General features: G+C 39.0%; 1 gene segment (V, D, J or C); it reads right to left on the bottom strand.

Moving 5' to 3' along the window:
- The window catches only part of LOC127504263 (immunoglobulin lambda constant 7-like), a gene marked incomplete at its 5' end in the record, with an annotated part of 338,360 nt that overhangs the window by 260,736 nt on the left and 53,779 nt on the right, over positions 1-23,845 (bottom strand).

Below are 23,845 nucleotides of genomic sequence, written 5' to 3'. Positions count from 1 at the left end.
TGTGTGTATATATATATATATATATATATATATATATATATATTTTTTTTTTTATTCATCCTGCTGTATATACAATACATATCTGTATGTCTTCTGTTCCAGATGTATACCACATTAATATTAATATTTATTTTATTTTACTTATTTATTATTTTCTTAGTTTACTTATTTAAATGTTCTTTCTGTTCTCATGTCATATGTATGTGTGTACCAAGAGCTCCTGTAGAAAACCACAACAAATTCCTTGTGTGTTTGTGCACACCTGGCGAATAAAGCTCATTCTGATTCTGATTCTAATTGTATATTTTAGATTTGTCCTGTACAGCACAGTGGTCAACTATTGTTGAGTTTATTTGTGCTTTATAAATAAATAAATGAAATGAAATATGGCACACTTAACTGGAAACACTTCAGGATTTTCAAAGTCGTCATCTGGTTGGTTGAATTCTGCAGGATGTCCGGGAGACCTGTGTGTCACGCTCTTTAATGGTCCACTCGGAAACAAATGCTGTGATGCCAAAACCCTTTGTGGAAGAAGAACGCCGTTGTGTTTACAACTGTGACAATAAGCGCTTACCAGGATCAATTAAACGCTGGATTTTCAAAAGTGTATGAAGTCTGCAGGTCCTTTGTTGCAGTAAACTCGCACAACATTCTTGAATGAATAATTTACTAGATGCATGCCGGTCTGTTATTGTAGGGACATCGACTTTACATTTTCATGCCCCTAAACATGACGCGGAACAAAACAAACTTGTGATTGGTTGTGTTACATGTCAGTCAAACATCCTCTTGTGCGGTCATTGGCCAATGAAAGCTGCGATAGAGTCCAGACCTGAAGGTCTGGCTATGCGAGACTACTGCAGACATACATGAGCGCATGACCTTAGTTAATTTATAACCATAATGTAACATGGTGAAAGGTGAATATAAAACATTTAGGCATAACTGGTTCTCAACTAGAAGGAACTTTTATGTCCCAGTTTTTTTTTTTTTTTTTTTACTTTTTTAACTTTTTTTTTTTCAAGAACTTATTTTCTTTTCTTTATATGGTCATGCTAAAACTGTCTTTTTAAAACAATGTCTTCATTTTTTGTAACCTTTCAAAAATTGTTCCCTATCCAGAATTTCATAAAATATAAAAATCAATTATTAAATGACATCAACTATGCCTACCACAACCAACAAATTTGCCAGTGAAGATCATGCTTGAAAAAAGTCAGCTAAGTTTCACAGATTTTTTTTTTTATTGAACATTATTTCCAATCAAGCTATAATTTTATCAAATTAGACAAAAAGGTGTGTAAATATGATTTATGTTATGTATTTAGGACACATAAAATACTATAGCTATTAAAGTAGCTTTAATATGGTAAAAGAGACTGCAATTTTATTCAAAAAATTTTAAAATGTAATTTCTAACACAGAACACAATACATAATTTAAGAATGACATTTGTTAGACAGAGCCAAAAACAAACAAACAAACAAACAAACAAACAAACAAACCCACAGGTCTTTATTACCCACAACCTGTGGGTACTAAATCAGGAATCTTTTTATATTTTTCCTGGTTTCAGTGCTTTTAAATGCACACCCTCAATCCTCTTTGGCCCAACCTACACTTTTTCTGTGGGTAACAGAGAGACCTTGTGTCAACATTATAGTGCTGTCATGAGCCTATTCTGACCTCACAGAGACCATGATGTCATGTGGAGAAATGCATAGTCAAGGAGAGTAAAGTGTACTGGGTGGGCCAGACCTCTACACCAGCTGCAAGTCACTCAACCTTCCTCTTTCTAAGTTCTATTTTACCACCTTCTCAAAATTTATTTTCTAACTCATATGGTAGTAGGTCTTCATTTTCATTTTAGCATCATATGAAACAGAAAATGTTACAATTAATGTGGATATTAAAAATCTGCCTGTATTTACTAACACTTATGTTGTTTTAAATTCCTATTACTTTCTTTCTTCCATGGAACTCAAAAGGAAAAGATCTTAAGGATATTCAGACTGCTCTTTTCATTACAATGAAAGCAGATTTGGGAGATACACCAAAGGGCAAATTTTTCAATGTGAAATTATATACATTTTGATATCGCTACCGGACAAGTTTTATGGACTACTTTTATGGTTCTATTTGGAGCTTGATAGCCTCTGGTCACTGTTCATAGTTTTCAGTCACATGACTGGCACGGTGCCTTGGAGGGCGAAACATTCATACAACTGCAGCAAAAGCCTGTCAATTCACCTTCTCAAAAGAAGAAAAACAAAAATATGTGGATAAAATTAAAGGTTTTTTTTTTTATATATATATCACTGTCTTACTACATTAGTACTTAGTACAAACTTAGTGAAAATGACTGGCAGGCAATGGAGGAAAGTTTGTTTTGCCCTCCAGGTGGGCGTTCCTCAGGATGTGATGTCATGTGAAAACTACGAATATACCTTTTGTTATATGGGAAAGAGCAGTTTGGACATTCTGCATAACCTCTCATTTTGTGTTTCTGTAACATGTTTCCTGTTTTGTGTTCCCTGTGCTTTTGTTTCGTTGACTCTTAGGGTTTCCAACAACGATGTATAAAAAAAATGGAACAGTTATTCCTTTGCATTTTTCGCGTACAGATGACATCATTGTCACAATGATCCCCGTTCACACGGCTGTGCTAAAATGACTAAGAATGCTGTATTATTCATGCCAGGCCAGTAGTTGGCGATGTCACTTTGTAAAGAAACACTACGCACCTATAGACTGAACACATAATATGCATATGCATGATGTCACTGTTTTCACAAATTCCTTGTTTTGTAGTTTACACCGAGATAATATCGGTATCATTTTCAAAAACTTGCACTTTGAAACATGTGACAATGTTTGCTTTTTCAGACCCCCAATACGCCATTGTCGTGTAAATGAGCGGTCAAAACACATACATTTTTTTTAAACAGCTCCTTAGTTTGTAGTGTGCTTGGTTCCTTTTTCCTGTGTTCCCTTCATTAATCTTTGATTGTTTTCTAGGTGTACAGTATCTTGTTAGTCTATTACCCTTTATGTATATAAGCCCTATGTGTTTCCTGTACTTATTGTTGGGTCTTGTCCTTCTATGACTGTTATGTTGGTGTTCTCAGTTAAGTCTCATTGTGTTTTGTTTTTACCTTAATTTTGGTATTACCTTAATAAACCTTCTACATTTGGATCCAGCTCTCTCTTGTATCTGCATTTACTGCAAGACAGTTTCAACAAAAAAGGAAATTTAGAACAGTGGTTCCCAAACCTGTCCTGGAGGACCCCCAGCCCTGCACATTTTGTATGTCTCTCTTACATATCACACCTGATTCAAACAAAATACAAAAATACCTTATACAAAATGTGCAGTGCTGGGGGTCCTCCAAGACAGGTTCAGGAACCACTGATTTAGAACATAAGAGTGAGTAATGTAAATCATGGAAGAATGTTCATTATTAGGTGAAATGTTACTTTAAGGCAGTGGCCTCAAACTCAATTTCTGGAGGGCCACAGCTCTGCATAGTTTTGCTCCAACCCTAATCAAGCACACCTGATCCAGCTAATCAAGGTTTTCATGATTACTAGAAACTTCCAAGCAGGTGTGAATTGGAGCTGGTTGGAGCTAAACTCTGCTTTAAGGAGAGATAATTTGATGTTTTGTTGACAGATGTTATGATAAAGAAGGCGTAGTGGGTAAATCTGTGGGCTGTGTAAGAAAAATATACATTATTTATATAATAGATATTTTACTTTAAGTTATAAAGTAAAATATCTAGCTTCCGCCAGACCGCATTCTGTATTCAACTTACAAAAAAAGTGTAATGCCTTTTGCAGTTCAAAGCGCTTATGCTACGTCCTATGCCTTCCGTATTCAAATTACGAAAAAAGAGTAACTGACGCAACGTCAGTTATGTTTTTTCCGTAAGTTGAATATGGAAGGCGATCTGGCAGAAGCTAGATATTTTACTTTATAACTTGTTCAATATGGATATTTTTCTTACACAAATGCATCGCTTCATTTCAGAAGGCCTTTATTAACCCCCTGGAGCCGTGTGGAGTACGGTTATAATGGATGGATGCACTTTCTTAAGCTTCATACTTTTTGGTCCCATTCACTGCCATTATAAAGCTTGTATGCATCAGGATATTTATTAATATAACTCTAATTGTGTTCATCAGAAAGAAGAAAGTCATACACACCTAGGATGGCTTGAGGGTGAGTAAAGCTTGAGGTAATTTTCATTTTAAAGTGAACTAATCCTTTAAATACACTTTAACCCAGGTTGCTCCATAGTAAGAAGAGTGTGTCATTAAGTCTCTGCTACATATTTTAGATATTTTAGATTACATATTTGTAGGCAGACAATGTAGAAAGACTCTGACGATTGTTTCAGTTTTCTGACTTCTTTTTGTTTTGCCAAATTCTTCATCAAAAAGTCAAAAACAAAATCCACAAAGAAAAAATAAATAATACAAAAATAAAAATCTACAAGATCAGAAAAAAAGGAACAGCACTTTGCTGCTTTAAAATGTTTTACAACCCTGTTTTTTTGTTTTGTTTTGTTTTCCCGTAGGTTTGAGCTAATGCTTCACAAACAGCAGGAATAAAATCTACTTTTTTTCCCCCAAGAGCAGAGAGCAAGAGGTAACTTAAAAACAGAAAATCATAAGCATCCTGCCTTATATCACCCACTGCTGAGACAAGTGTCCCATCAATCCACTCTGTCTCACTTTCCTTCACAGCAGGCAGATGGCTGGGCAGTATATTTCATATTCCTGTTTTGTAAGGTGCTGACTCACTGCCTGGAACTTCTGTGTGGCTTGAGAGGAAAAAATGTCAGTTTAGGTCTATCTCAAGGGATCAGGTCTGTGGCATAGGATACGTGAAAAAATGAAATGCTACAAGCAGGCATTAAGAGAATGATGTAGTTGTTCAAGGTTATAGCAATGGAAAGAGCCAGTTTTAAGGTAGTAGCAGTTTACTTTTAAAATATGAATACTCACTTTAACTTTCCTGGTTGGCTATAAAAAACAGGTCACTATGGATGCATGCAACTGACTTGAGCAATGGTCCTGGAGGGCCACCATCATGCAGAGTTTAGCTCCAATCCCAATCAAACTCATCTGCCTATGACTTTCTAATAATCCTGAAAACCGTGTTTACATGTTGAAGATCAGAATTGAAGAGCCCTGTTCTAAGCTGATATGTGGTTGTGAATTAAAACCACTGGAGGTCAGTATTTGCTTGACTTCAGCTCATTCATAGCTGTGTCATTTTAAAATTATATCTCAGTTTAATATGCAGGGACAACTATAAGTAAATCTTCTGTATGTTGATTCCTTGTAAACACCCAGTGACCACCAAATCATTTTAAACACTGCCTCAACCTTAACCAATGGCATAGTTTGGGGTGGGAGTACGTGATTGTCCAAACAATAGCAGACAGGGGAGTGTTCGGGGAAACCTGTTTTACAACAGTTACCATTATTATAATTCTGTTTTTTAGTTGCACAGAAATTACACACTAAACACATGTTTAATTTATAGCTTCTAAAATGTTTAATTCAGTGGATTCAATAATTAAAGAGACACAATAAACAATAATTTTCAGAACCAAGAACACCAGCAGCAGAAACATTCATGCAGGCTGACATTTAAAAGCTTGTAAATTAAACACAATACTCTAATAACAAATGTTACCTCACTGTTTGTGGAATGTGAAAGTTTTGCTAGGCATTGTTAAATGCAGCATGAAAAATTTAAAGCTTTTGCAATCAAACTGTCAAATCTCCATTTATTATGACTCACTGACGACAGCCTTTTGTTGTTGAACTAAATCTATAAGAGCTTTCTGAATTCCAGAGGATAATGTTAGGACAGAAAACAATTAAATACCTGTAGCAGTCCCTCTCAGGTCTTGCTCTTTTCACTCCTACCCCTACCAAAGCCCTCAAACCAACATGGGGGCATGGGGCACTTTATAAGTTACTAAGGAGCAAAATGAGGAGTGAATAAAGAACAGATGGGAAAATAACACTGCCCACCAAAAACTGTTGCACAACATCCGCATTGGTGGGCAAAGCATATATGGTGGCAAGTTGGGCTGGTGCTTGCCTGCACACGATGGCAATCATGCAGGCATTCCAGGCCAACCTCCTTAAAAATGTAGATAAAGGCAGGGGGCGGGGTTGAATTAAGGGGGAGGAACCGCCAGCTCCTTATACCTGCAGCAGCAGAAGTGCTGCTTCCCGAGCCATTATTCTCGTGATGTCATTGCGACCCTGTTGAGTTCGCATCCTCATATGAGGCCTGTAGAAATTGCCAACCAGTTGCTTCAGGGTACAGAACTTACTATATGCAAAACACCTGAGGTCAGACTCGAGAGACTGTTCCACCTAGTAGATTACTTATGCCCCATCCACACGGAGACGAGTTTAGTTGTATACGCAAAAATTTTGTATCGTATAGGCGTTTTGTCCAGACGGATCCGGCGTTTTCATAAGGTGAAACCGCTATTTTTTGAAACCGAGAGTGGATAAATCTGAAAACGACGCCCTTTGCGTTTTCGTGTGTACAGCCAATCCGTATATTTTATGAAACGATGATGTCATCACCCCACATGTTGACCCTAGTCAGACACCACTAACAGCCAGAACAGCAACAACAACAACATCATACTACATGCTTGTGTTCGTGCTGCCGAAGCTACCGAGCCTAAAGCTTTACTAAAGTTTGTATACAGCGCACAAGGTTTGTGCGCATGCTCCAAGTCTTATTCTTTGCTTTTAGTGCATCTCTATTGCAGAATTACAGCGCCACATACTGATCTGGCATGTATACTACATCGTCTTGAGTCATTTCAGTGGTTTCGTGTGTACGTACATATTTCTTGAGGCAAGGAAAAAAAAAGATTGGATAGGGAAAGCTCTGGCTTCGTGTGGATATAGCCTTAGAAGCATGGAAAAATCTTCCCAAATGTATCTCAGTGGGTCCTGTGTACGGTGGAAAAGGGTTACAGAATTCAATTCAGGTACCATCCACTGAAGTTCAATGGGGTGGTGTGGACTATAGTCAACTCCGAGCAGGGTCGGGTGAAGTAACTTCCAAGCCCTGAAAGGGCGAAGGCCCTATTGTTTTCCTTAGGATTATTAGGGCCCAAGCCCTGAAATGGCGAAGGCCCTATTGTTTTCCTTAGGATTATTAGGGCCCAAGCATCGATGGTGCAAGGACCCTATTGGAATTGCTCCATTTATTATTATTAGGGCCCAAGCACCGATGGTGTGAGGACCCTATTGTAATTGCTGAGTCAATTATTCATCTTCTCTGAAATGAATCACATTTTTGAGGGCCTAAACATGCTCGAAAACTCATGAAACTTTGCACACGCATCAGAAGTGGTGAAAATATACATCTGATATGGGTTTCAGAATTTGGGCTACAAAATTTCAATTAAGCGCCCTTCGCGTTACGTTTCATGTACAAGTATGAAATTCGGTAGACACATGTAACAGCCCAATACCTACAAAAAAGTCCCTAGGTGCAAAATCTGAAAACCCAACAGGAAGTGAGATATTTTGCATTTTCTTTGGAAAATCTTTGCAGTTTTTGCCATTTCCAGACATTGTACTTTAACAAACTCCTCCTAGAGATTTTATCAGATCAACATCATATTTGGTCAGTTTAATCTAAAGTCCTTTGTGACATTAAATTGCGAAGATCTTGAGTTTTCGCTGAAGGGTGTGTCTGTGGCGGCCTGACAAAATTTGATGTTTCGCCATGAAAGAGGAAGTTGTTGTAACTCGGGCATACATTAGCTGTGTCCCAATTCAGGGGCTGCAGCCTTCGAAGTGCATGAAAGGGGTGGGTTCTTTGGAGTGGAGGAAAGTTTAACTGAGGTGCAGGGTTTCCAGGTCTGCGCAACAAAACCATACCAAAAGTAGTGTAATCATGGCAACAGTGTAAAAGTAGCCCAATTTCAGACTTGCCAACAATGAGCCGAGCGTTGTTACATGGCCTCTCAGCTGTGTGACAGCTGACAGCGGAGCGGACGTTTGTGAGTTTAATAAGGGAAATGGATGCAGAAAAGTTGTATGACTTTCTATTAGGTTTTGACATGCTTCAATGCCGCCGCCGACGGGACACCAGACCATATAAACAGGTAAAATATGTATGGTTAAACTGTGTAATGTCACTTTTATATCATTAGCAACTATTAGTTAACCTTGTTTATTTCTTATGTTAAATGTAACGTTAACTGTGAAAATATATTTTCACATACATTAACTCTGTATTTAAGTCTAAATTTAAAGTACAGTACTTTAGGATTTTATTCAACTCCACTCCATCTCAGAGACAAATATTGTATTTATGAAAAACTGACGATTTGGACATCATGGATTTTACATTAAATTAATTTTACATTAAAATAAATTGTTCTATACATAACATAACATTTTCAATTAACAGTATATAAAACAGAACAAAACATTTTTGAGCTGGTAAGGCCTCTGGCAGCGGGACATCATCTGGGATGCATATTGCTACTGTCCACTGCGTTGTCTACCAACAGGTTTGTTGCTCAATCGACGGCTGCCATGTCAGATATTTTTAGAAAGAGGGAAGTATAAAATAAATTAACTCAGATACTCAAACCAAACCATAAAATATTTCAACATGCAAAATAGATCTATGGTGCATTCAAATTTTGTCTTGGGCATCATAGCTTTACAATTGTCTGGCTTGTTCCAAATAGTCATGGTCAGCAGGTATATTTTAAGATATGTCAGTTTCTTTAAGTTAATCGTCAGCGGCAGGTCATCGGCATTGAAGCATGTCAAAACCTAATAGAAAGTCATACAACTTTTCTGCATCCATTTCCCTAAAATCCCCTCACAAACATCTGCTCTTAGCTGTCACGCAGCTGAGAGGCCATGTAACGACGCTCGGCTCATTGTTGGCAAGTCTGAAATTGGGCTACTTTTACACTGTTGCCATGATTACGCTACTTTTGGTATGGTTTTGTTACGCAGACCTGGCAACCCTGCACCTCAGTTAGACCTTCCTCCACTCCAAAGCCCCACCCCTTTCATGCACTTCGAAGGCTGCAGCCCCTGAATTGGGACACAGCTTATGTCTGATTTGCCCCAAACTTCACATGTTTTATTAGAGTTCTGTCCTGAAGACATCTACATGGCAACATTCAGTTACAGTCATAGCGCCACCTGCGGGCAACAGGAAAAATAATCTTTTACACTGTGATTAACTCCTCATAGAGATTTAACTAGATCAGCATCATATTTGGACTGTCTAATCTTAAGGCCTTAGTGATGATAAATTCCAAAGGTCTTGAGTTTTCGCTGAAGGGCATGTCCGTGGCGGCCTGTCAAAATTTGATGTTTCACCATGAAAGAGGAAGCTGTTGTAACTCAGGCATATAGTGTCCGACCTGCCCCAAACTTCACGTTTGATAAGAGTTCTGGCCTAAAGATATCTATATGCCATATCTATATGAAATCTACTACAGATTTGATTTATTGTGTAAAAAAATAGTAATAAGAACACAAAAAGGCTTCAGGAGGGGGCATAGGCAAAATAACAAACAAAACAGTGTCTAACTCAGTTTTAAGTCTAAATTACCTATCACAGAAATAACAAGAGAAACAAAAATGGCACTCTACTCCAAACAAATTACAAATAAAGTATTCAATTTAACAAAATAATAAATAAAGAACTGTAAAAGGAGTCAGCAACATTGAGAGTTGGAATTAACACTCTAGTTAAGAACACAACAACAGCACTAACAGGAACTCTATCACAGATTTCAGTATTTGCACTAACTATCAGTTATTAAACAACAAAACGACTAGCAACAATTGTCTGGGGCTGCAGAGAAGGTCCATGTGGAGGAAGACGTGGCTCTGTCTCTCTTCTCTCCTCTCTCCCCATCTGTGCTTTCTTGATGGCTTTTATAGCTGATTTCCTCACTGAAAAAGCCAGTGAATGAAGTGCTAGTTGGCTATCAGCAAACGAGTATCAGGTGCCAGCAATCAGCTCCTGTTAGAGCAGCAGCACAGAAGAGAAAAGAAAAAAGAAAATACAACATAGAGAAAAACAAAAACACATAACTGCCCCCAAATCAGTACACACTACGTCACAGGACGTAACTGTTCTGTCTGTAAAGATGACTCATACTTGGACTTTTTACTTTTTACTGTTCTCGTCAACTTCTCTCACATCACTGAACTGCATGAAAAACATTCTATAATTCTAGTGTCAACGTCATTACTCATTCCGAACTCTTAAAGTGACCGGCGTTCCTTATATCCCACCAATGTAACAAAACACATTACTCTAATGAAACATCAGATTATAAGTCTAACTAAACATGCAACATTTCCCCTCCCCTCCCGGTGAACTAAGTATGAAAGGACGTTAAGTAGTCCTGAAAGCGAGCAGGCTGAGTGTGTGATCTGGTAGGCCTGCCTTGTGATGCTGCAGATGTTGGTAGGGTTGTTGCTTGCGGAGTCACTGGATGTTGTGCTGGGATCTGAGGGCATGAAGAACTGAGCATAGAGCAAGGGAGCACAGCGTCCCGGGTGTGATCTGCATCAGAAGGGCACAGTACTTTCCTCAGTCGATTGGCATGCCAACGGGAACCATCCGATAGCTGGAATGTAACTGGAACTAACTGCTTTTGTACCTGCTGGGGCTGCGAACAGAAAGTGTGGAGCTTGTTTTTCCGGTGTGGCCGCTGAACCCGCACCCAGTCCAATAGGAAGATCCTGGGAATCCAAGCCTTTTTCTTTGCATTGAATCTGCTCTGTGCTTTGAGCTGTTGTCCACGTACCCTGGCTTTCACCACAGGGTTTCCACCGTGAGAAGTAGTAGGGCAAAGTATGTGCTAGGGTAACTCCAGCTCTTGCCCCAGCATCAGTTTTGCTGGTGACACCCCAGTGGTGGCATGTTGAGCTGCTCTGTAGTGTAGAAGAGTCTGAGACAAGGCCTCATTGAAAGAGCAGCCTTGTGCCAAGTGGGCTCTCAGTCCATTTTTCAGCGATTGATTGAATCTCTCTACACCCCCATTTGACTGTGGATGATAGTAAGCTGTTCATATGTGTTTGATCCCTTTGCTTTGGATGTAGCTGGTAAACTCAGCAGACACTAGTTGAGGGCCATTGTCTGTCGTCAAGGTCCTTTACAGGCACCAGTGGGCAAAGAGCAACTCCAGAAAATCAATGATGGAACTGGACATGACAGAACCCACAGATGTAACCTCTGGCCACTTCGAGTGTAGATCATAAACTACTACAAGGAAACTCAAATGATGGGGCACGTCATGGAGTTCACTGCAGATATCCAGCTGGATGTGGTCCCAAGGTCGAGTCGGTCAAGGCAAAGACCTCAGTGGTGGTGGAATTGGTGGGCCTGTTTTCCCACTTACGAGACATGGAGCACAGTCCCGAACAAGCTATTCAATGTCTTTGTCCAACCCTGACCACCATACAAGATCCCTACAGCTCTGCTTTAGTTTAACTATGCCGAGATGGCCCTCATGCGCCATGGCCAGCACTCGTCCTCTGAGGTTAGCAGGTATAATGGCGCGGTGTCCGTGGGCCAAGCATGTGTCATTCCAGCATTACAATTCATGTTTCACTCGGGCATACGGCTGGATATCTGTTGTAACTTGAGCTGTCCAGCCATTCAGGACATACTCATAGGACTACAGAGAGCGTGGCATCAGCTGCTGACTCCTCGGTGAGTTCCTCCAAGGACACGAAAGCTGTTAGGGGTGCATGCACCAATTCAATAAGGTCCTTGTCCTCAGCCACCTGACAGGAGGCAATAGGTTATGACACAGAATGGGACAGCAAATCAGCCACTACATTATCTCTGCCTGAGGTGTACTGTATTGTAAAGTCATACTGCTGGAGACGGTCAGTCCAGCAGAACATGCACAGTAGTTTGTGGCCAGACCCAGAAGGAGACATAAGTGCACAGAGGGCTTGGTGGTCAGTTCGAAGGGTGAATTTTCGGCAATAAAGGTAGGCATGCCAGCGCTCACAGGCCCATACACAAGCCAGAGCCCTATCTCCAGTTGAGTAATTTTGTTCTGTCAAACTGAATGCACGAGAAGCAAAAGCCACAGGCCATTCAATGCCATTCTGAAGTTGTGAAAGAACAGCGCCAGCAGCAGTAGCTGAAGCATCACAAGTGACCAGTGTGGGGCAGTCAAGACTGAAGTGTGCCAAGACAGGGGGGCTTGTCAACAGTTCCTTAAGTGTGCGCACAGCATCAGAACAAGCTAAAGACCAGGTCCAAGGGGCATCCTTTTTGAGCAGCTGGCGAAGAGGGTACATGATCGTGGAATGTTGAGTGTCAGATTATGTTGACTGAGTGCAGCAAAAGTGGCCCTTAAGCGCTGTTCATGAATCACTGCATTCGGGACATGGACAATGACATCATCGATGTAGATGGCAGTGCCAGGGACACCAGCCAGTATAGTGGACATGATTTTTTGGAAACAGCTAGGGGCCGAGCTGAGTCCAAAAGGCATCCTTGTGTAACGAAATACGCTAATGTGCGTAACGAATGCAGTAAGATTTCTGCTGTCTAGGTGGAGGGGAACCTGGAAATAGCCTTGACAGAGGTCAAGTTTGGAAAAAATTGTTGAGCCGTGAAAGTGTGTAGTCAGCTCTTCGATTGATGGCAGAGGGTAGCGATCTGGGATTACAGCTTTGTTGATGGACCTTAGTTCCACGCAAACTCTCAGTCCGCCAGTTTTTTTCTTAGCTACTGTCAGATTAGACACCCATGAGGAGGTGTCAACAGGTTCGATGATGTCCTCTGCTTACAGTTTGCCAAGTTCTAACGTGACTTCCTCACGCAATGCCAGCGGAATGCGGTGAAGCGGCTGAATGACAGGTTTAACTGTGGGATCCAAGAGAGGCTGTTGAGTGAATGCAGCCATGCACCCAAGGCCTTTAAACAGCCTTGGCCATTCTTGTTGCCAGGGACAGCTGACAGTCAGAATTTGAGCCCCCTTATTGTCCAGCAGAGAAAAGTCCAGACTCATAAACAGGTCCAATCCAAAGATATTGCTGCCATGGTGTGTAATGTAAAATGGGAAGTTGGGCAGGGCCTTGTTGCCATACTGGACAGGCGCATGTATAAGACCAATAACATCGATTGCAGAACTACCATATCCAAATAGATTCAGAGAAGGCGGATATAGAAAAACCTGCTAAATTGCTGTTTATTGAATGAATAACAGCAGGGGTTGTACCGTTAGCACGTGGGTTTCGCTGTGTAGGACTGGAGCACTTGGACTGGAGCAGACCGACACCATTTTGCAAAGTGGTTCAGCTTTTGACAGTGTTGACATGTTTGTCCCTGTGCAGGACAGTCAGGGGCACGTGATGAGTGTCTAGTGGAGCCACAATTTCCACATCGCCACTGAACTTGAGGGTGTGCATGTTGTATGTCTGCACTCGAAGATATCTCTGCTTCTGCCCCGTGAACTTGTGTGCATTCTTGTATCATATCCCCACTGCGCACGCTTGATTCATGTGCTGTGTTTAATTTAGCAGTGCACTGTGCAGCAGACTCAATTTGAGAGGCCAGAATTACAGCTTTCTATAAAGTGAGATCATCATCCTCCAATAACAGCCTCTACCGAATGAGTGTATTGTTTGTTTTCTCAATTAACTGATCTTGTATCATCTCATCTGATAAAGTACTAAAACAGCACGGTTTTGCCAGCCCTCTTAAGTCAGCAACATATTGAGCAATTGACTCACCAGCGCGCTGCCTGCGCTGTTGGAAATGCAGCTGTTTCAGCAGGAGACGCTGTTTTTTTTTTTTTCAAAGTGTCGATCTAACAGTGTAATTGCAGCAGCGTAATCGTCCACATCTCCGAGCATGCGAAAAACACGCTGTCTTTCGGCACCAAGACAGTGAAGGAGTATGGCCATTTTTTGCTTCGTGGGGACAGCATTGAGGCCCATTGCTAACAGGTACGTTTTAAACAACGTTTTCCACTTGTCCCTGTGGGACCGTAGGTTTGTCAGGATGGGGCAAAAAGGGGCTCGGGGGAGATAACGACAGCATGGGGAAATCATCAGCCATCCAACCTGTTGGCAGCAGGAAGTGTGGCACGTCGAAATGACTTTGCCATATTTCTCCTGTATTTACTCGCTTACATGCATGTCACCCACTATTCACTGTTTTCCTAAGGCCACCGGGTGGTGGTGGCCCCAGGTGCGAGGGCCCTTTCATCGCTGCTTGCAGCTTTAATTAGGGCCCAAGCCACTAAAGCGCAGGGCCCTATTGTTTTTCTAAGGATTTTTTTTTTTTCAACCATCCGGGGCTTTTTGGGGCTTTTTTCAATCACCACCAAACTTGTCAGCATGAAGTCAAGACATTCAGGATGCTAAATTGCGAGCGGATTTTTGATATCTCAAACGGTTTGTCCGTGGCAAGGCAATGAATTTATGACGAGAAAAGGGAAACAGGAAGTGTGTTATAACTTCTGCATACATTGATTGATTTTTATGAAACTTCCGCAGTGTGTTCATTGTAGGAGGCCGATCACATGGATGTTACTATTGTGAGTCAAAGTTATAGTGCCATCAACCGGAAGCAGGAAGTGTGTCACTTTCACAATGCTTTGAGATCACCCTCTTATTTTTACCCGATTTGCTTCAAACTTCATTAGAAAAATGTCAAGACATGGCGAATGTAGACCTGTGAAAAGATTTTTGATATTTTTAAAACACTGTTGCCATAGCAACAGATCAAACTTCATTATTTGTTTTGGATGCTTTTGAGACTCTTAGCATGCTTCAAATTGCATGAAACTCAACACACATGTCAGGATTGTCATCCAGTAGACATGGGCAAAGCCTTAGAAATGGGCGGGGAGGAGGGCCTCTACAGCGCCATCTTTTGACAAAAGTTTAGGTTAGTTTAACCTACAGTCACCAAACTCGGTACACATATTGGTCTCATTTAGCTGGACAACTTTCTAATTTACAATCATCAGCTCCGACCAACAGGAAGTTAGATATTTTGGTTTGAATGTGGATTTTTCACACTTTCTCTCTCTTAAAATGAAATTCAACCCAGATGCCAGAACAGTATTCAAAAATATATACACAACCAGGATAAAATTAAACAGGCTAAAACTGCCATCAATAGGGGAAGAAACGAAAAAAACAAAGCAACCAAACAGGTGTTGCATGATACCAGGTCAAGACTGAAAATTTTATGTTGACTTGCTGCATTGAAAATGTTCAGCTGGCTTAATCAAATTGTGTGAAGTGAATTTATTTTAACACTGGCACTTTAGTTGAACCAACTGAAGATTTTCAATGAAATAGTCAACTCAACTTTGACCACCACATAGAAGTGCCTTGTCTGGTTTTGTATGGATGGCATGTTCTTTAGTTATATGGGGAACAACAGTGAACTTTGAAGTGCAAGAAAAATTATGTGTCTGCTTAAACAGCTCATTTAGCATACACAGTTTAACTAGTGTAGAAATGGGCATGAATAGTGAATAAACAAAATGACTTTCGTCCCCTGTTAGATGGTAAAGTGTGACACCTGTTTGGTTTGTTTTGTCATTTCTTACATCACAATATTTTTTTTTTTTTTTTTTTTATTTTTATGACAAGAACTGGTGCTTTATTGTTTTAATGAACAGAATATTGCCAAATGTAAAGGCAACAAACAGATGTCACACTTCACCATCTAACAGGGGACCAGTGTCATTTTGTGTAGTGAAATCACTATACTATGCACATGCTGCTGCTTCAATTTAACATGTACACTTTAACTTGTGTGGAAATGGGCATGGAATGATGAATAAAAATGGTCACTTAAAAATGGTAACATAAATTAACTTATTTTATTCAATATTATATATTGAATATATAAAAAAATATTTTTTAACATCAATGAACGGACCTACATACATCAGTTTACACCAACAAAACTAAGTTTTATGTTTTAAATCAAGCATAAATAGCACTTTAAGGTAACAAGTGTGGGCCACAACTTTATACAGTGAACAGTGATTTTTTTTTTTAAACAAAATGCCTTTGGTCACCTGTTAGTTGGTAAAGTGTGACACCTGTTTGGTGGCTTTGCCATTTCTTACTTTCACAAACACATAGTAACGATTTTGGAGGTCAGATCTCAAAATTCTATGCTGACATGCTGTATTGCTGCAGAATTGTCAGTGTGCGGCATATGGTCTGAGCACTGACAAGCTGACCTTCCGCTTCTGCAACCTCTAAAGCAATGCTGGCAGCACTCAAGCATCTGCTTTTTGAAGCCAGCTTCTGCACCTGACACACAGCATGAGGACTCAACTTCTTTGATCGACCCTTGCGAGTGGAACCTATCTTGGAAAACCTCTGTATGACCCTTGCCACTGTATTGTAACTCAGTTTCAGGGTGTTACCGATCTTCTTATAGCCTAGGCCAACTTTCTGGAGAGCAACAATTCTAATTCTCAAATCCTCATAGAGTTCTTTGCCATGAGGTGCCATGTTGAACATTCAGTGGTCAGTATGAGAGAATTGTACTCAAAGCACCAAATTTTAACTGCTCTAATACAAGATACGCAAATTTGTATTGTCCTATCAAGCAGACAAAAACATGAACATGATGGATAGGACATGTGGCTTTGCATGGTTAAAAGATGTAGAGCTGTTATCACTTAGGGTGTACTCACTTTTGTTGTCAGCTATTTAGACAATAATGGCTGTGTGTTAAGTTATTTTCAGAGGACAGTAAATCTATACTACTATACAAGCAGCACATTGACTACTCTAAAATATATACAAGTTTTATTTCTATGGTATTATCCCTTGAGAAGATATACTAAAATAGTTACTAAAATGTGAGGAGTGTACTCACTTTTGTGAGATACTGTAGTTTTACTATGTACATTGCCATTATATTCAGAGATAGTCAGAATGTGAAATATTGGTAAATGTAAAGGCAACCAAACAGATGTCACACTTCACCATCTAACAGGGGACCAGTGTCCATTTGTGTAGTGAAATCACTATAACATGCACATGCTGCTGCTGCTGTACACTTTAACTTGTGTGGAAATGGTCATAGAATGGTGAATAAATAAAAATGGTAACCTAAAAATGGTAAATTAACTGATTTTGTTCAAGTCAAGAATATTATTTAATTATATGCCGCTTTGGACCACCATTGACTTCCATAGTATTTTTTTTCCTACTATGGAAGTCAGTGGTGTCCCAAAGCAGCCTGGTTACAAACTTTCTCCAAAATATTATCTTTTGCGTTCAGTAGTACAAAGAAATTTATACAGGTTTGGAACAACCTGAGGGAGAGTAAATGATGACAGAATTTTTATTTTTGGGTGAACTATACCTTTAACACTGGCACTTTAATTGAATCAACTGAAGATTTTCAATGAAACAATCAACATAATTTTAAATTTTGACCTCCAAAATCTTTTTCGGTGTATTTTTTATAACATGCACATGCTGCTGCTGCTTTAATTTAACATATACACTTGTGTGGAAATGGGCATGGAATTGTGAAAAAAAAAAGGTCACTTAAAAATGGTAACATGTAAATTAACTTGTTTTGTTCAACTCAAAAATATTATTTAACATTAAATTAGAATGTACAAGTGTCTGTGACTCATTTTTTTTTTTTTTACTGTCATTAGGACACATTTCTCAATGCTTAGGTAATTTTTTCAATACTCTTCACACAGTTCTCCTAACCAACTTTCAGCTTCACAACAGTAATTTCACACTCAAAATGAACTAAAACTACCAAAACACTTCATTCATGTCTCAAATCAAGTTATTTCAGAACACTAGCAAAGGTTTCACACAACAAAAAACTGAAAATATTTCAATATGGTGTTACTGTAGAAATGTAGCAAATTGATGTCTTTTTCAATCTTGTATTAATGCATTCAATGACTATCTTTCAAACTACATGAATACATCTTTCACAACCACTGCCAAAACTCTATATACACAAGGCCTAAAACTAGCTTTTTGCCACACTTGCCAATGGCCGGTGACTTAAGAAAATGTACACATAAATATGTTTTACCGGCCATGACACTAACATTTTAGATACCAGTGAAGACTCACAATTCTCTTCCAACTTCCAATTCTAAAACCACTAGTCTAAAATAACTTTTTTTTTTTTTTTTTTTTTTTTAATTCAGCAGTGAGGGATTTCTTCTTTGTCCTTTGTTGTTTGCTTAAAAACACAGCAGCAGGAATATTAGGCTGCTGACACTTTAAGAGTGAATGCACGGATATAATATACTGATACTGTTACGGAACACAGACTCACAACAACAAGGTAGGAATCAATATGAGTATTTATTGGTTGTGGCAGATAACCAAACAGACAGGTGAGTATAGCAGATAAAGCAGGAATTCAATAATGAATGGTAATACTGACAGTTCTTTGTACTGCAGGTGATTTGAGGAGATCATGAACGTGAGCAGCCAGGCACACACTTCAGTGATGAGGATGGAAGATGGAAGAAGTCTTAGGAAATGAAGAAACTGGAGACACACGGAGGATCAGGGAGACGCTGGAGACACATGGAGGATCAGGGAGACGCTGGAGACACACGGAGGATCAGGGAGACGCTGGAGACACACGGAGGATCAGGGAGACGCTGGAGACACACGGAGGATCAGGGAGACCGATGGAGCAACGATGTATGAAGGTAAGTAGTGCAGGTAAGTGAGTCCTTACTTGAAACAAGACCAGACAATGTGCCAGAGTAAAGTGTGTGCTTAAATGCTGCTAGTGTGATGAGGTGATGATGATCAGGTGTAGGTGATTGCTGAGTGTGAGCAGGTGAGCAGAAGGAGGGATGATGGGAAATGGAGTTCGGGGAAAGTGAGAGAGAAGGTGACGGTGACAGATACTGCACACATGTTTACTTTCTCGACTGTTTATGTTCACTTAAGACATAACAAACTATGTTTACTAGGATACTCGCTATCTTTTGACATAATTTTGTGTGAATTTGTCCACTCAAGCGCGAAAATACTTGAAAGAGAGCTAAGTTTAGTATTCGCACACTGTCTGAGACGTGGCTTTCTGGGCACGGCTGTCTGCACACACAAAACTTTCCTCACAGCACACAAGTAATGAAATGAGCTCCTTTTCGTGTCTTCTTGTACTTGAATGTTAGGCTTAAACTTTCATGATGATGCAGTGCTGGCCCATCAACTGTTCCGAGTATCATTAATGTTTGTTAACATTCATGCATTGTTAGAATTTATAAAAATTCAACTGGTGAGCGTCACTGTAATTTTCAGTGTTTTTTTAGGCCCTGTCTATATACGTACAGTCCAATTTTACATGCTCTTTTTAAAACTGTTAAACTTAAGTTCAAAACCAAAAATAATACAACATTGAATAAGACATTAATTTGCTCAATTTCTACAGTAATATCATATTAAAATATTTTTCTGAATCTAAAAAATGATGTACTATCAAAACAATTAGATGTAGTTGAACATCAATGACAATGTTCTCATGTCTCTAGTTTCTACATATGATATGAATATCTAATCTGTCATAAAACCAGACAATACAAAGCCTAAATATCTAAATTTTGAACAGTTGGCTCAACTAAAATTAAAATTTAAAAGTTCAGCTAAAACTAAAATTTAACTGAACCAACTGACAATTTTACATCAATGCAGCAAGTCAACATAAAATTGAGATTTGACCTCCAAAATATTTACAAGTGTGTTTGTGATGGCAAGAAATAACAAAGCAACCAAACAGGTGTCACTTTAACATCTAACGGGACCAAAGTCATTTTGTTATTCACTATTCCATGCCGATTTCCACACAAGTTAAAGTGTACATGTTAAAGACGAGGTATTGGTGCAAGAGTTATCTCGTTATGGTAAACTGGTATCCCCTATTAAGAAAATCCCTCTCGGGTGCAAGTCACCGTTAGTGAAACATCTAGTCTCGTTTAGAAGACAAGTTTTATGGTGCTGAAAAATGGAATTGATGACATCGATCTGGTTTTCAAGTTCAAAATTGATGGTTTCGACTACACAGTGTTTGCAACATCTGATACTACAATTAAATGTTTTAGTTGTGGTAAAATCGGACATCTTGTTCGTGATTGTCTTAATAAAACGGACAGGGCAGGTACGAGTACAAACTCGAAACAAGTTTCTGCTGCTGTTCCGGCTGAGATCGCGGGTGACGCGGATATTGCCAGTACGTCTGTAGTAGAAGCCATTGAACATGAGTTTGTAGTTGTAGCTACTGAGAATGAAACTGATACAACAGAGACTGTTAAGTCTAGTAAAAATGACACTCTGCTGATGTCCGATGAACAGGCTGAACTTTCTGAAAATGTTTGCGTGGCAGATGCTGATGAAATGGGTGTTGAGGACAATGATGTTGAATTTGAGAAGGAAGCAGAATCTGTTTTTAAAATCCCAGTTAAAAGAAAGAAAAAAGCTGTGGAAAGGCTATTAAACAAGTCAAGAAAGATTATGCTGGTAGTGAGAATGTGGGATCAGACAATGATAGAGATTCCTCTGATTCAAATATGTCTCAGTGTTCAAATCTGTCTACTAGTTCTCAAAATGAAAACCTGATTTGTTTGTACAGAGCAGAAGACATTAGCAGATTTCTGCAAGAAACAAAGGGAATGAAAGATTTCTTCCCTGATTCTAAACAATTCATTAATGATGTGAGGTACCTTATGAAGGAGGGAGTTTTTCAAGATGTAGAGGTTTACCATTTAAGAAAACTTGTGAACAAACTCAAAAAACAAATTATCAAGGATGATGAAGTTGTCAACTTCTAAAATTTTGCCAAAAATAATTCTTTTGGCAGCTTTTCTCATTTTTTTTGTTCTGGTCTCTAAAATAAATACGACAAATTTTAAAATCGGAACTCTAAACATAAATGCTGACAGAGATGGTCATAAAAGAATGATGCTGTTTGAGTTTATTAGACAAAAGCAAATTGATATAGTGTTTTTCAGCAAACACATAGTGATTTTAAAAATGAGACTGACTGGAGAAGAGAATGGGATGGACAAATTGTCCTAAGTCATAAATCCTCTATTAGTGGAGGTGTTGCGGTTTTGTTTTCAAAACATTTTTTACCTTTATCTTGTGAAATATTTGGTGGTCGGTTTTTAAAGATTAAAGTTAAATTTGAAAAAAACACTATGGTGCTTATTGTCACAGACACGCCAGGCTCCAACACCGTCCAATCACAGCGCATTCCATCAACAGAGTACTGATCAAACGCACCTGCACCTCATCAGCACGGCAATCACCACCAGTACAAAAGACACTCACACGCACTCAGTCACTGTCTGGTCTCGTTTGCATTAGGACTTACCACTCCTGTTGTTATACTTACCTGTCTCCAGTGTTTCCAAAGTCTCCTCCTGTGTTCCATGTCTGTATTGTGAGTGTCTTCAGTCTCCAGCGTCTCGTCTCACCATCGTCATCCAGGACCGTCATCTCTACAAACCACAAAGGACAGTATCACTTAACTATCACTCATCATTCACTTCAACATCATCCATTTACTCACCTGCTGCACTGTTATCTCTGCTGTGTGTCAATAAACATCCATTATCTGTTACCTTCCGTCTCCGACTCTTCGGTATTGTAACACTTATGAATGTATATGCACCTACTAAAGGATTAGAAAGTTCTTTTCTTTAAAAAGGTAGATGCTGTTTTGAAAGGTTTAAATCCAGAAGAGTTATTTATAGGTGGAGATTTTAATTGTTCCACTAATGACAAGTTGGATAGAAACAATATAGAACCACATGCTGCTTCTCAGAAAACACTAGTACAGCTGATTGAAACTCATAATTTATGTGATATATGGAGAAGTATGAACCAAGATGTCAGACAGTACACTTGGGCTCATAGTACTGAACATTTTATCTCTTTGGCACGACTTGACAGAATTTATAGTGTTTGGTATCAATGTAATTTATTCAAATTTTGTAAAATTCCAGTGGGGTTTTCTGATCACAGTTTAGTTCTGTGCAGTGTTGTAATTATGTTAAGTGTAAGAGTGCATACTGGATTTTTAATACTTCATTGTTAAGTGATATAAAATTTATAGATAATTTTAGTTTTTTTGGGGAAACTTAAGCAGCAAAAACAATTTTAGGCTTCTTTACAGCAATGGTGGGATTGTGGTAAAGTTTTTATAAAAGATTTTTGTCAAAAGTACACTCTGAATGTTACTCGAGATATAGCCCAGTCAATGAAGATTTTAGAAATGGAAACTGTTGCATTACAGGATGTATGTTACGTTAGCATGTGGTATAAAACATCAGGCAGACGAAGAGGAACAATAAAGGCAGAATTTAATAACTAAACTCAGAATATCAGCATACACACGACATACATCAAACGAGAACGGACCGAGACTGAAGGAGAACACAAGGTGTATATATACGTGAGGCAAACAAAGGGAACTTAACAAGGTGATTAACTAGACACAGGTGAATCAAATGAACTAAGCAAACAGAATGGGGAAAACTAGGTCACAGGGGAAAACAGAAACATGAGGACTGTAACAATGTAATAACATCTACAAAAAATAAAAAGCATATTGATGAATTGAAGGGGAAAAAAAACAATGTTAGTAGACCTGTTGGGAGTTAAAGCACAAGGAGCTTTAGTTCGCTCACGTTTCCTAACTGTGGCTCAAATGGATGCTCCTTCGAAATTCTTTTTTAATTTGGAAATGAAAAAAGGTAAAAGTAAAATTATTCATTCTTTACGGTCAGCTACAGGACAAGAATTCACTGAGCCTGCTGATATACGTAGTTGTGCTGTAGATTTTTATTCTGACCTTTATAAATCTGAACTGATGGAATGGGGTGCAGATGCTGATAATTTCTTTGAAGGACTGCCAAAGGTGGATGAAGAATCCAACAACAAACTACAACAGACTTTGTCATTGCAAGAGCTTTACACTGCCATGATGAGCATGGAGAATGGTAAATCTCCAGGAATTGACGGGCTAACTGTTGAGTTTTATAAAACTCTATGGCCCGTCATAGGAGAAGATTTGCTGGCAGTTCTTAATGACAGTCTGAAAAGAGGACTATTGTCACTGAGCTGCAGAAGAGCAGTCATTACACTGTTACCTAAAAAAGGTGATCTTCAGTATATCAGCAATTGGCGCCCTGTTTCACTGTTATGTTCAGAATATAAAATTTTGTCTAAAGGTTTGGCTATAAGACTTAGTAAAGTTTTAAGCCAATTGATTCATTCTGATCAGTCTTATTGCATTCCTAACAGGTCTATTTTCGATAATATTGCTTTAATTAGAGATGTTTTAGATGCTTCTAAACTCTTTGGAATTAACTACGGTCGGATTTCTCTTGATCAAGAGAAAGCTTTCGACAGAATTGAACATCTGGAACATTATCTGCAACATTATGGAACACTTTAGAGGCTTTTGGTTTCAGTCCTTTTTTTACATCAATGATTAAGGCTATGTAATGTAATATTGAGAGTGTTCTTAAGATTAATGGTGGTTTGAGTGCTCCGTTTAAAGTTCAGAGGGGAGTTAGGCAGGGATGTGCCTTGTCTGGTATGTTGTATTCCCTAGCCATTAAACCTTTACTTCAAAAGTTGCAAGATCATCTAAAAGGTCTGGTTTTCCCTGCTTGTAATAACCCTTTACATCTTTCCGCCTATGCTGATGATGTTATTGTCTTTGTAAATGGAAGAGATGATGTTGATAAGTTAGAAAAAATTGTTAATGATTTTAAATGCA

This window comes from Ctenopharyngodon idella, chromosome 2, assembly GCF_019924925.1.
Source record: "Ctenopharyngodon idella isolate HZGC_01 chromosome 2, HZGC01, whole genome shotgun sequence".
NCBI classification, from domain to species: Eukaryota; Metazoa; Chordata; class Actinopteri; order Cypriniformes; family Xenocyprididae; genus Ctenopharyngodon; species Ctenopharyngodon idella.
Note: the sequence above shows the minus strand (reverse complement) of the source record. Positions and strands in the feature narration are given on the sequence as shown.